The 14086-nt window shown below is 37.1% G+C and overlaps 1 pseudogene; it reads left to right on the plus strand.

Annotated features, from left to right (window-relative positions):
- The first annotated feature begins 2835 nt into the window (after window positions 1-2835).
- LOC149147182 (uncharacterized) overlaps window positions 2836-14086 on the plus strand; it is a 98758-nt pseudogene continuing 87507 nt past the window's right edge.

Genomic DNA, 14086 nt, shown 5'->3' on the forward strand with positions numbered 1-14086 from the left:
AATTTGATTTCTTGGTCACCTGGATCATTGATATGGAAGAAGCCAATGGTAAGCAAGCATTCTGGTTCTTGCCTTTTTATTTAGCTGAAAGTTAATTTATTCCGACATAATTTATCGTTTCTGGTTTTCGAGCTTGTTTATGTGATGGGCATGTGTGCACACACCCATCAGTGCCTTATTAGATGAGATATACGTACAAACCCAAACACATCTAATATGCAAATACCCATTCTTTAAACTGAAACCAGTGTGTTTCAATACAAGAAATGAGGAAATAGGAGGACCTTGTTATGACAATTTATCACATGTTTTCTGATGCAGTTATAGAATCCAAGGATGGGACCATTTCTGCAGCATCGGCATATACAGGTCATCATGAAGGTCAGATTTTGCTAGGTTATGCTTGATAACAATATTTTATGCTACTTTTCAATGGACTTGTTCTATTTGGGATCATGAAGATCGGTGCAGAAATCTGCATATAATTTGCAGAGTGATGTTCTTTTACGGATTTTTAGACAAACTTTTGTTTTTCAAAGATGAATTCTGCGATTTGAAATCTAATCCACAATAGAAAAAAGTGAGTGCATTGATGCTCCCGTGAACCATGCTAGAGACTAGCCAACTGCTCTTTGTTCCATGGAAAACAAGGTTCAGGTGCCAAAGAAACAGAGCAGGGGAAGCAATGGTTAAATGACAATCCTTATCTGATAAAGTTTAAAATAAAAATTCTGGAACATGCAAAGGAAGCAATTTTTAGGCATAGAGTAGGAGGAGAGGTAATTCTCTTATTTGTATCTTGCCTCAACCATTTAATGAAGTTACTAGGGTTCTTGAAATGTGTGGTTATGTGGAGATTCAACTAAATAAAAATGTTCAAGAAGGATTGCTGACGAAAAATTCCCTTCAGAAAAAAGGAACGTCTGCCTTGCAATTTCGAGATGCAGGATTGCAAATTCACATTTTTGGAGTTGATTGGGTTTATCTCTTATGTTTTTGTTATGTTTTTTTTTGGGATTTTGGAATCACCTGAGTGGGCTTTTTGTCCATTATTTCGCTCTCTTTAAATAGACTTCTATGAACCCTTTCTCATCCAATTGCACAAGACTATTTTTTGATTCATCTATAGAAATGAGTTTCAAGATTTTAATAATTCTAATTTCTAAAATTAAATAAATTATTTTTATTAAATGAATTTTATGAAAAGCATCTTACAATTAGTTAATGTTTTAGTTATAGTGTGAAACACCAATGTAAGTGATTTGTTTTAATATTTGTAAATGTAATTTGCGGCTTTTCAATTACCATGTAAAACACTGTAATTTACTTTTTATTTGTTCTTTTAATATCATATCTGCTGGTACTGTTCTTTTAATATCATATCTGCTGGTACACCATCGTGGATAGTACCTTCGTCACTACTGAGCTTTGTATATGATTACCTATCTGAGCTTTATATATGCTTGTCTATCTATAGAGGTTTCCTCTTTTTAATAATACTATCGGCCTCTCTTTGTACCTTTTGGAACAATTGCTAGTTTAGTTATTAATCAATAATAGTGAAAAAGATACTGATCACTCATTATTTTCAAACTATAAATTAATTTATTTATTCTTATTTAGAAAACCAAATTTCTATAAGAAAGATATGTATTGAATACTTTGAAGCTTCTTCGGTCAATGCATGCGTAAGCAGATAGATTGTTGGATGAAGCATGCCCCAAAGTTTTGGTCATCTACACACGCTGTCACACCGGTTCAGGGATTGAATATTAGACCGTTAGAGCATTCCATGGATTGACTTTTCTTCTAACTCGAATATACAATCAATTTAAAAATAGCGGAAGGTCGTTCTACTTACGTTTCACGAAATACGTTACGAAATCTCAATAAGAAGACGAAAACGATTCCATAATGGATCTTGAAAATATATGTATATAGGTGCACCGTTGATACATAATCAAACACCATCTGCATATTCCTGTTGCCGGTTTAGTGGTTAGAAGCATTCTACGCCCTGATTTGTAGATCCCCTCTTTTAGTCAAATGGGGGGCGTGAGATTGAGATTTTCTTTTTTATAAAATTATTTTTATTTTGTTATTTTTACTTTTAATTTTAGTTTTAAATTTTATTTTAAGGCAGTTAAAATATTTACTTTGCATTATATTAAATTTTTTATTTAGTTTAAATTTATTTTAAGCGACTTAAAATATTTACTTTGCATTATATTAAACTTTTTATTTAGCTTAAATTTTATTTTATTTTCGGAAAATTAGTTTACATTATATTATAACAGATATAAATTGACTAACGATTAATTAGTTCTCTAAAATAAATACGTCAACATAAACTTATATTAGCAGAAAGTGAACGTATATGGTAATGATGAATTAATTCCTTAAATTGAATACATTGGGTATGTAAACGTTACATAGAAAAACTTCACAAAGAATATTTACATAACCAATATATTTATTTTAATTAATGATTAGCCTACCTAAGTTCATTTACGTGTTCGATCAAGATAAATTCACGTAACCAATATATTTATTTTAGGGAATTAATTAATACTTCCTAAAATTAAAATTAATTAATAATTAGCCTACATAAGTTCATTTACATGTTCGATCAAGATAAATTCACGTAGGTAATCTATCGTAGATGTTACCAAATAATTTTTTAAATGTTACTTAAATTCACGTAGATGTAAGTTCACGATTCAGGTAGATTTCTTTTTTTAATTTTGATTATTCGGATGTAACTTACATTCACGCGGAAGTAAGTTCATATAAGTTACCTTTGAGTGATTTTAAGTTCACAAGTTAATAAGTTATATGAATAAACGTAAGTGTAAGTTTATGCAGATATTATCTTAAGTTCATGTAAGTTACTATGCTATTTGTATGAACATAAATGTAAGGTACGTAGAAGTTATTAAATTTTTAAAAGTTTTAGAGGTTTTATTTTTTTATTTTTTCCCAGTTTGAAAAGTGTTGAGGGTGAAAGTAAACTATAAGGATACATTGTTTTTTGGAATTTTAGATTCAACTAAGTCTAAATATTATTAAGAAAATAGTTTTTCAATTAGATATTGACATATTCGTGTGCTGTTTATTCGTGTGATATTGACATATTCGTGTGCAGAGTCGTTTATTCGTGTGCTGTTCGAATTGTTTGTTCGGTTGACAAGGTTTGTGTACCTGCGCGCTTCGCCTGGTATGCAGGTGCTGGTGCGAATGTTTGCTGGAGTTTCAGGGTTTGTGGTTGGGACAGTGGTTCTGCTTTTCTTGTGCTTTTCCACCTGGATTTCTTGGTCGTTCTGGAATGCCGGTTGTTTAGCATTTCTCTGGTGGTGGTCTTATTCGGCGATTTTGTTGTTTGGGGAGGAGTCGGTCGCAGTTTTACTGAGCTCGAGGTAAAATAAGAATTTGTTGTTTTGTGCTGGTGTTTTTGGTGGTTTTCTGTTCCCTAATGGCTTTTTCTTCTCGTTGCAGGTGTGGAAAAGGTCGTTGCAGGTGTGGAGAAGGTCTGGCGAGCTCCGGGGAAGGTGGGGGAGGTCGACGACCATCCATGGCCTGTATCCGGTAGGATTTTAATCCTACCAGCGATTTCTCTGTGTTTTCCAACACAAGCAACTCTATTTGGAAATTTTGTATACTTTCTATGGCATTTTTTTTAGGATTTTTTTTTAGGGTTTAGGGTTTTTGGATATTTTGATGTTGTTTGTTGTTGAAGGTTTAGGGTTTTTGTGGAAATTTCATTGTTTTCTATGTTATTTTTGCTGTTTTCGCTGTTATTTTTGCCGTCCCGTGCCCTCGGCCATCCCGTGCCCTCGGTCGTCCTGTGCCATCCTCGGCGGTGTGACCTATTCGTGCACTCTGAGTGTGCTCTGCCTACTACATATGTGCTGTGTGAGTTATGAGCGCGCTCTTAGAAGGAAAAAAGCACCAATACCAGTTAGAACCCACTTAAGCGGTTATTTTTGCCGTCCCGTGCCCTCGGCCATCCCGTGCCCTCGGCCGTCCCGTGCCATCCTCGGCGGAGGGCTTCGCCCCACAGCCGGCCCCGAGCAGAAAGACAAAGGGAAAATGGAACATCGCAGCAATGACCCCAAACAAACCCTCGAAACTCTCTGTCGCTGCTCTCAATTGACTTGCATAACTTGTAAATTCATGTAAATTTCGAGTGGACTTGGCTTGGCACTTTGACATGCCTGTCAGAGTAGCCCCTTGTTACTGTGTTTGCTTTATAGATAAAAACGCTGCATTTTTATTGTCCCTGCTATAGTATTTTTTTCATTGAATTCAGGATTTCATTCCATGTAGATATGACTACTTTTGTTCATTTTAGCAAGTTTAGTTTTTGAACTGTTTCTCTAGTTTGGTTGGCTCTAGCATCATAACCTGACCAGGAAACTTTTGCTAACATAAACAGAGTCAAGACAGAACTGCAAGATAATCTACGCATTTGAACAATAGCTATTGCAACTTTAGTATTGTCAACTCCTTAACTGCCTTCTTGCCGCAACATGCTGAGTTATTCTTGCATGTTAACGTTTGTGTTTTTATGGTTTGTACATTAGAAGCAAGCAGGAGGTGTTTCTAATTGTGAGTGTAGACTTCTATTCAGTGTTAAGTTATTGTAAACTTGCCCAGCACTGTCATCACATTATAACTGTTTTTGTTTCTAATAAAATTTATATGGTAAATATGTTCGATCTAAATCAGGACAGTATAGTGGTGTAGTGAATGCAGACCCATTAGAAGAGATTTACAGTGGCACTTATTTTTTATAAGTTGAATGGTGTTCCTTTAGATAACGGTTCACTTATTGGAGCCATAAGTGAGTTTAGAGCTTTGTACAGTGCTGCAAATTTGATGCCTTCAATGTTGAGATCGAAGGCATCCTTTGGAAAAATCTCACCATCATCTTTTTCTGTACAATTCATGTAAATTTCGAGTGGACTTGGCTTGGCACTTTGACATGTCTATCAGAGTAGCCCTTTGTTACTGTGTTTGCTTTATAGATAAAAACGCTGCATTTTTATTGTCCCTGCTATAGTATTTTTTTCATTGAATTCGGGATTTCATTCCATGTAGATATGACTACTTTTGTTCATTTTAGCAAGTTTAGTTTTTGAACTGTTTCTCTGGTTTGGTTGGCTCTAGCATCATAACATGACCAGGAAACTTTTGTTAACATAAACAGAGTCAAGACCAAACTACAAGATAATCTACGCATTTGAACAATAGCTATTGCAACTTTAATATTGTCAACTCCTTAACTGCCTTCTTGTCGCAACATGCTGAGTTATTCTTGCATGTTAACGTTTGTGTTTTTATGGTTTGTACATTTGAAGCGAGCAGGAGGTGTTTCTAATTGCGAGTGTAGACTTCTATTCAGTGTTAAGTGATTGTGGACTTGCCCAGCACTGTCATCACATGATAACTGTTTTTGTTTCTAATAAAATTTATATGCTAAATATGTTCGATCTAAATCAGGACAGTATAGTGGTGTGGTGAATGCAGACCCATTAGAAGAGATTTACAATGGAACTTATTTTTTATAAGTTGAATGGTTTTCCTTTAGATAACGGTCCACTTATTGGAGCCATAAGTGAGTTTAGAGCTTTGTACAGTGCTGCAAATTTGATGCCTTCAATGTTGAGATCGAAGGCATCCTTTGGAAAAATCTCACCATCATCTTTTTCTGTAAAATTCATGTAAATTTTGAGTGGACTTGGCTTGGCACTTTGACATGCCTGTTAGAGTAGCCCCTTGTTACTGTGTTTGTGATCAGGAGCTCAGGACTAAGTGTCGTAAAATGGTCAAAAATGAAAGTGATCAGAACTGATTAGAACCTGAGCGACCGGATAGAGCTCGTCTTCCTGATTCCGGCGCCGCAAACGGTTCGAAAAACGGTCGCTGTATGAGAAAGTTATGCCAAAAATAAGAATTGCTCAATAACTTTAGAAATTTGAATTTTTATAAAAAAAAATTAAAAAAAGAATATTCCACGGAATATTCTTTGGAATATTCCGAGGAATATTCCCATTTTGCAGCCAATCAGAAAGTGCCACGTGGCAGGCCCGGAGGGCGCCACGTGGCCTGGGTGACATCAGCAGAGGCATTTGGGCGAATGTTTAAAAGTTTTGGTCGGATGGAGGATTGAACACGCGACCTCCTACCAACCAGTGCTCCGCTTTACCGTTACACCACACTGTCAATCCTTGACATATGGGCGGCACAAAGTTTATTTAAGGTTTGAAATGTTCTGAGTGGGAAAACAAAGGGGGCCAGCCCCTAAGGGCCAGCCCCGCATGCCATATGACCTCAGCCCGAAAACCAGGGCTTAAGCCCCATAACCGCCAGCACGGAATCCTATGCAAACAGCCAGCAGATTTTTTGGTCACATGCATTTATGAAAACTGCAGTTCAGTTGGCGGCAGAATTGGCGGAGCGCCAAATTTGGCGGCCGCTCCACATTTGGCGGGCTTATCTGGCCGTAACTAAAGTTAACTGGAGTTTTTTTAGGCCAAGCTGGCAGTTGGGAGTAAATGGCCATAACTTTGGCTAGGAAAGTCCATTTTGGACGAATTTTTTTTTTGATTTTGGGTCTCTTCGACCTTCTGAAGCCATTGGCACAGGTTTCACAGCCATCTGAGGTCATTTGCAGGTGTTTTAGCTTCGTGGAAGTTCCAGGAGCCACTAGGGCCAAATCAGTTTAGGAGCTGTATTGGGAATTGTGCAGCCATTGAATGTGGAACGAAGGTCATTCCTGAAGTTTTCCAGCCTTCTGAATCCATTTCTACAGCTCGTTTTTCCTTCTGAGGAATTCTTCTCACTGTTTAGCTTCAGGGAAGCTTTCAGGGCCACTAGGGCCATTTCAGTGTTGGAGCTGTTTGGGGGCTATGTTCATCCGTTTTTGGTGATTCAAAAGCCTATGTCTGCTATTTTCGACCTTCTGAGTCTAATGGCAGAGGTTTCAGAACCAATTGAGGTCATATTCACCTCAAAATTCTCCAGGCAAGTGTAAAGGGCCACCAGGGCCAATTGGGGAAAGTACTGTATGAAGGTACAATTTTCACTGTTTAGTGTTGGGAAAGAGCATGTTTAGCTAATTCCTATCTTCTGATTCTGTATTTACAGTCAGATCTGTCCTTTGAGACATTCATATTCTTGTATTAGCCTTTGTAGCATTTTTAATACAAGAGGACAAGCCTAGTTGGAGAGGCTTGGTCCAGCAGATGTAGCCCAGGAGGGGGTGAACTGCTTTATCATTTTGATGTCTTTAATTGCTGAAGATGACATGGTAAACAAAACTGATATAAAGATTTAAACAACAAATATACATAACTTGCATACACACATAATCACCTGTTCAGCTGCAGAAAGTTACTTGTCTTATTCCGCAAGGACATTAAACTTCAAGTTTGTGTATGTCAAAGACTTCTAAGTGTTTACTTGTTTATTTCTTTAGGCAGAGCCTGTAGAGGGCCAGGTAGCCTCTGGAACTCATCCTCTTTTTAGAGGTGACATGTCCGGTGAATGCCCCTACAGTCTATCTCTGTATAAGAAATAAGAAGTTTATACATTTTTAGAGGTCATTTGGAGTGTCTAGCTCACAGTTGAAATTATTGGAAATGGATACCTTGCACCCTTAAACAAGTACATTCCATTTTCAGATCAGTTTGCTTTATAGATAAAAACACTGCATTTTTATTGTCCCTGCTATAGTATTTTTTTCATTGAATTTGGGATTTCATTCCATGTAGATATGACTACTTTTGTACATTTTAGCAAGTTTAGTTTTTGAACTGTTTCTCTAGTTTGGTTGGCTCTAGCATCATAACCTGACCATGAAACTTTTGCTAACATAAACAGAGTCAAGACAGAACTGCAAGATAATCTACGCATTTGAACAATAGCTATTGCAACTTTAGTATTGTCAACTCCTTAACTGCCTTCTTGCCGCAACATGCTGAGTTATTCTTGCATGTTAACGTTTGTGTTTTTATGGTTTGTACATTAGAAGCAAGCAGGAGGTGTTTCTAATTGTGAGTGTAGACTTCTATTCAGTGTTAAGTTATTGTAAACTTGCCCAGCACTGTCATCACATTATAACTGTTTTTGTTTCTAATAAAATTTATATGGTAAATATGTTCGATCTAAATCAGGACAGTATAGTGGTGTAGTGAATGCAGACCCATTAGAAGAGATTTACAGTGGCACTTATTTTTTATAAGTTGAATGGTGTTCCTTTAGATAACGGTTCACTTATTGGAGCCATAAGTGAGTTTAGAGCTTTGTACAGTGCTGCAAATTTGATGCCTTCAATGTTGAGATCGAAGGCATCCTTTGGAAAAATCTCACCATCATCTTTTTCTGTACAATTCATGTAAATTTCGAGTGGACTTGGCTTGGCACTTTGACATGTCTATCAGAGTAGCCCTTTGTTACTGTGTTTGCTTTATAGATAAAAACGCTGCATTTTTATTGTCCCTGCTATAGTATTTTTTCCATTGAATTCGGGATTTCATTCCATGTAGATATGACTACTTTTGTTCATTTTAGCAAGTTTAGTTTTTGAACTGTTTCTCTGGTTTGGTTGGCTCTAGCATCATAACATGACCAGGAAACTTTTGTTAACATAAACAGAGTCAAGACCAAACTACAAGATAATCTACGCATTTGAACAATAGCTATTGCAACTTTAATATTGTCAACTCCTTAACTGCCTTCTTGTCGCAACATGCTGAGTTATTCTTGCATGTTAACGTTTGTGTTTTTATGGTTTGTACATTTGAAGCGAGCAGGAGGTGTTTCTAATTGCGAGTGTAGACTTCTATTCAGTGTTAAGTGATTGTGGACTTGCCCAGCACTGTCATCACATGATAACTGTTTTTGTTTCTAATAAAATTTATATGCTAAATATGTTCGATCTAAATCAGGACAGTATAGTGGTGTGGTGAATGCAGACCCATTAGAAGAGATTTACAATGGAACTTATTTTTTATAAGTTGAATGGTGTTCCTTTAGATAACGGTCCGCTTATTGGAGCCATAAGTGAGTTTAGAGCTTTGTACAGTGCTGCAAATTTGATGCCTTCAATGTTGAGATCAAAGGCATCCTTTGGAAAAATCTCACCATCATCTTTTTCTGTAAAATTCATGTAAATTTTGAGTGGACTTGGCTTGGCACTTTGACATGCCTGTTAGAGTAGCCCCTTGTTACTGTGTTTGCTTTATAGATAAAAACACTGCATTTTTATTGTCCCTGCTATAGTATTTTTTTCATTGAATTTGGGATTTCATTCCATGTAGATATGACTACTTTTGTACATTTTAGCAAGTTTAGTTTTTGAACTGTTTCTCTAGTTTGGTTGGCTCTAGCATCATAACCTGACCAGGAAACTTTTGCTAACATAAACAGAGTCAAGACAGAACTGCAAGATAATCTACGCATTTGAACAATAGCTATTGCAACTTTAGTATTGTCAACTCCTTAACTGCCTTCTTGCCGCAACATGCTGAGTTATTCTTGCATGTTAACGTTTGTGTTTTTATGGTTTGTACATTAGAAGCAAGCAGGAGGTGTTTCTAATTGTGAGTGTAGACTTCTATTCAGTGTTAAGTTATTGTAAACTTGCCCAGCACTGTCATCACATTATAACTGTTTTTGTTTCTAATAAAATTTATATGGTAAATATGTTCGATCTAAATCAGGACAGTATAGTGGTGTAGTGAATGCAGACCCATTAGAAGAGATTTACAGTGGCACTTATTTTTTATAAGTTGAATGGTGTTCCTTTAGATAACGGTTCACTTATTGGAGCCATAAGTGAGTTTAGAGCTTTGTACAGTGCTGCAAATTTGATGCCTTCAATGTTGAGATCGAAGGCATCCTTTGGAAAAATCTCACCATCATCTTTTTCTGTACAATTCATGTAAATTTCGAGTGGACTTGGCTTGGCACTTTGACATGCCTGTTAGAGTAGCCCCTTGTTACTGTGTTTGCTTTATAGATAAAAACGATGCATTTTTATTGTCCCTGCTATAGTATTTTTTTCATTGAATTTGGAATTTCATTCCATGTAGATATGACTACTTTTGTACATTTTAGCAAGTTTAGTTTTTGAACTGTTTCTCTGGTTTGGTTGGCCCTAGCATCATAACCTGACCAGGAAACTTTTGCTAACATAAATAGAGTCAAGACAGAACTGCAAGATAATCTACTACGCATTTGAACAATAGCTATTGCAACTTTAATATTGTCAACTCCTTAACTGCCTTCTTGTGGCAACATGCTAAGTTATTCTTGCATGTTAACGTTTGTGTTTTTATGGTTTGTACATTAGAAGCGAGCAGGAGGTGTTTCTAATTGAAAGTGTAGACTTCTATTCAGTGTTAAGTGATTGTGGACTTGCCCAGCACTGTCATCACATTATAACTGCTTTTGTTTCTAATAAAATTTATATGGTCAATATGTTCGATCTAAATCAGGACAGTATAGTGGTGTAGTGAATGCAGACCCATTAGAAGAGATTTACAATGGCACTTATTTTTTATAAGTTGAATGGTGTTCCTTTAGATAACGGTCCACTTATTGGAGCCATAAGTGAGTTTAGAGCTTTGTACAGTGCGCACATAATAACTTATAGAAATAGTTTTATCATAATTAATGTTTTACAGAAAGACATATTCCATTGAAAATTTCTTATCAACACATAGTTAGGTTGCCACAAGAAATCACTACTAGGTTGTAAGCCAAAATGTTTCTGTGCCAAGAAAAAGATACAATCCATCCAAAATCCACATCATAATGTGGTTAGAACCAAAAACATATGACACCCCTATTCTTTATGGCCTTGAGAATCTTGAGTGCCAAAACTCCCGAGTTACCTTCTTGAGCCAGGTAGGTTGGCCTACCAGTCAAGGGCTGATTAGGAAATGTTTGATTGATGCCATATGATTGATTCCAATTTGCAGCTTCCAACCATGGAGGTACTGAGTACCCATACCTCACATTTGCACTAATGACCCCTGCATTAAGTGGAGGGGTGTAATGAGCATATAGAGAATTGACACCAGTTCTAGTAGGAACAAGGCAAGTGGGTAAACCCTCAGTTTGATAGTGGGGCACTTGAATGTTTATGAGATCTTGGAATAATGGTTTATTATCTGCAATGGAGTCCAATGAGTTTGAAATAATCATGGTTTCATCAGCTATTCTTGTATCGTTGATCATCCCTTGTTCCTTTTCAAGCATTTGTTGTGCCTTTCGTTTTTCCTTTTCCTGTCTTTCCATTTGCTTTTGTTGGTCCTTAACTTGCCTTGCTTTATCTCTTTCAATCCTTTCTTCTTCTCGACGTTGTGCTGCAACAATCCTTGCTGCATTCTTCTCCTTGACCATATCCTTCTTTTTCTGTTTTAATTCTTGCATTTCAAATTTCTTTTTTTTTGACTCAACTAACAGGTTTATATAGTCCTCTGAGGTGAGTAACTGTGAGCTTCGGCCCAGACGAAGACTAGCCGGTGCACCTTGCTTTTTTCTCATTGATACTCTCTCTACTGGTAGCTTTAGGAACCGCCCAAGTGTCTTCTCCACCCCTCCCACCTGCATGTCATTGCTTGGTACTTCCCTTTCAGTATCTATTGGAACTGATTGAACCATATCATTATCTTCATTTGATGCCTCATTATGTCCTTCATCTTCTTCCATTGATCTATTGTCCACAAGAAAATGAACAATTTCACTGTTCAATTCTGTTGGTTGTGAGGGCATGTTCATGCTTTCTTCATTGGTTGCTGAGACACTATGTGCATTCATATTGATCATTGCTTCTGCTAGCCATGAAGGTGGGGTTACTTGGCTTGGCAATGTCAATTGGTCATTGTCAACTGCATGTTCAACAATATCATTAGCAATATCAACAACAGGAATTTCATGTTCTTGAGTTGGTGGAACAATCTCCATGTTACTAGGAATTTATTCATTGTTATATTGTGTTTCACATATAGTTTCATCATCTTTAGCATATAAGTGTCCTTGAGACAGGGAAATCATATTACCAGCTGCAACAACATCATCTTGGTCATCTACTTCTTGCACTTCAACACTTGTTTGGACATTCCCTTCTTCCTGACCATCCACATGAAACGCTTGGCTACAACCAGTATCATGCATAAGAGCATCATAGTTCAGTGGCCAGATTCATGTCCTCCTAAAGCCAGCCTTGATATTTGATGGTGTCAAAGCCCTTTTAAAAGCTTTACTTGCAAGCTCTGCTAGCTCAAACCTTTTCACCTCAACCCCTGGATTCTTTGCCATCCATGCAGCACGCTTCAACCTGAAACAGTTCTTGAAAGGGACAAACACACTCACATCAAGGGGTTGCAGCCTATGAGTGGTATGAGCGGGCAATGTCAACAGGTCGATGCCTAAATTGTTTGCTTCCTCAATTGTTTGTACAGCCATGTGGCTCTCATGGCCATCTAATATCAAAAGGTGTTTGTTATTAGGCGAGACGCCACCTAGTACCGATGCAGCAAAGTGAAAAAGCCAACTTAGAAACAGTTCTTTAGTCATCCATGCATGGGGATGTGCAGCCATGCATGCACCTGGTTCACAGTTCTGTATATAGTTTTTTAGTTGATTTTTACCTTTGAATAGATAAAATCCTGGGATAGAAGTACCAATTGCATTAACACAACATAAAATAGTTATCCATTCCCTGCTCTTGGGCAAAATCTTTGGCACATTTTGGCTCCCTCTCTTGGCAATTACCCGCATGCCACAATTCCTCCCTGCCTGTAAACTTGTTTCATCACAGTTCCATATATGGTCTGCTCCATAAGAATGTTTATCATAAGCACTAGAAAGTGTGTCATAAAATTTTTGCACAACTGCAGGGCGCAAATTTAATGCTCTGTCTCTGTCAAGGCCCTCAGTAGTATGCAATACAAGTTCTGGATGCCTTTTTTTAAACCCAAACCACCATGATTTACCAGGAAACCCATCTTTGAATGGGTTTGGCCTCCCTTGACAGATTTGAGCAACTGTTGATTTGAGTTATATCAACTCTAGCCCATGTCCCAGTTGGGCCATCTCTTTACACCACTCAACCACCTCGGCCTCCTCCTCCTCAGTCATAACTGTAAGAGGCCCTCTACGTTTTGTATGAGTCAGTCCATTTATCCAATAATGTATTGATGAGGGAGGAATACCATGTTTTTTTGCAGATGCCCGAACTGAGTATCCATTAAACTCTATGTCGTCAATTGCAACTAACATTTTTTCTTTTTTCCATCCTCTTATAGCACTGATCTTTTTAGTTGAGCTTGCCCCTTGGACTGTTGTTGATGGTGGTTCTGTGGCTGATGGTGTGTTAACATCAGCGGCTGTCACATGGTCATCTTCAACAATGTTCCCTGGTGCATTGCCGGCATTGACATCAGCTGGCCTGTCATCATCAGACGATGTGCATCGCAACTGCGCACCCCTTGTCACTCTCCTGCCACTTCTCCTCGTATGAGCAGAGTAACTTCCTTTTGCCATAGATGCAACAACCTGTAAAATTATTGCATGCATTTAGACATTAGAATATATGTCAAATTATGCTTTATTACTTCTGCAAAAATTACTTTTCCTCTATTACAGGAAATTATCAACATGTATGTTGCATTTAGACATTAGAATATATGTCAAATTATGCTTTATTACTTCTGCAAAAATTACTTTTCCTCTATTACATGAAATTATCAACATGTATGTTGCATTTAGACATTAGAATATATGTCAAATTATGCTTTATTACTTCTGCAAAAATACTTTTCCTCTATTACATGAAATTATCAACATGTATGTCACTGTTTTCATATATCATTTTCCATTTACTTTCAACAGCTTTATACAGCTAAACCAATGAGGTATGTAAACATGTATGAATTACGTCATTCTCCTTATATCTGTTAAAGATTAGGGAATACAGGCAATAAGTAGGTCTATTCAATATGTACTTACCCTATAGAGTAGAGTGTAATCGTTACTAATGGTTGAATCAGTGCCATAAGTAGAACCATGGAAA

The sequence above is a fragment of the Pinus tabuliformis genome, chromosome 9 (genome assembly GCF_031772625.1).
Source record: "Pinus tabuliformis cultivar Carrire ecotype Pingquan chromosome 9, CPIR1, whole genome shotgun sequence".
In the NCBI taxonomy this organism is placed as follows: Eukaryota; Viridiplantae; Streptophyta; class Pinopsida; order Pinales; family Pinaceae; genus Pinus; species Pinus tabuliformis.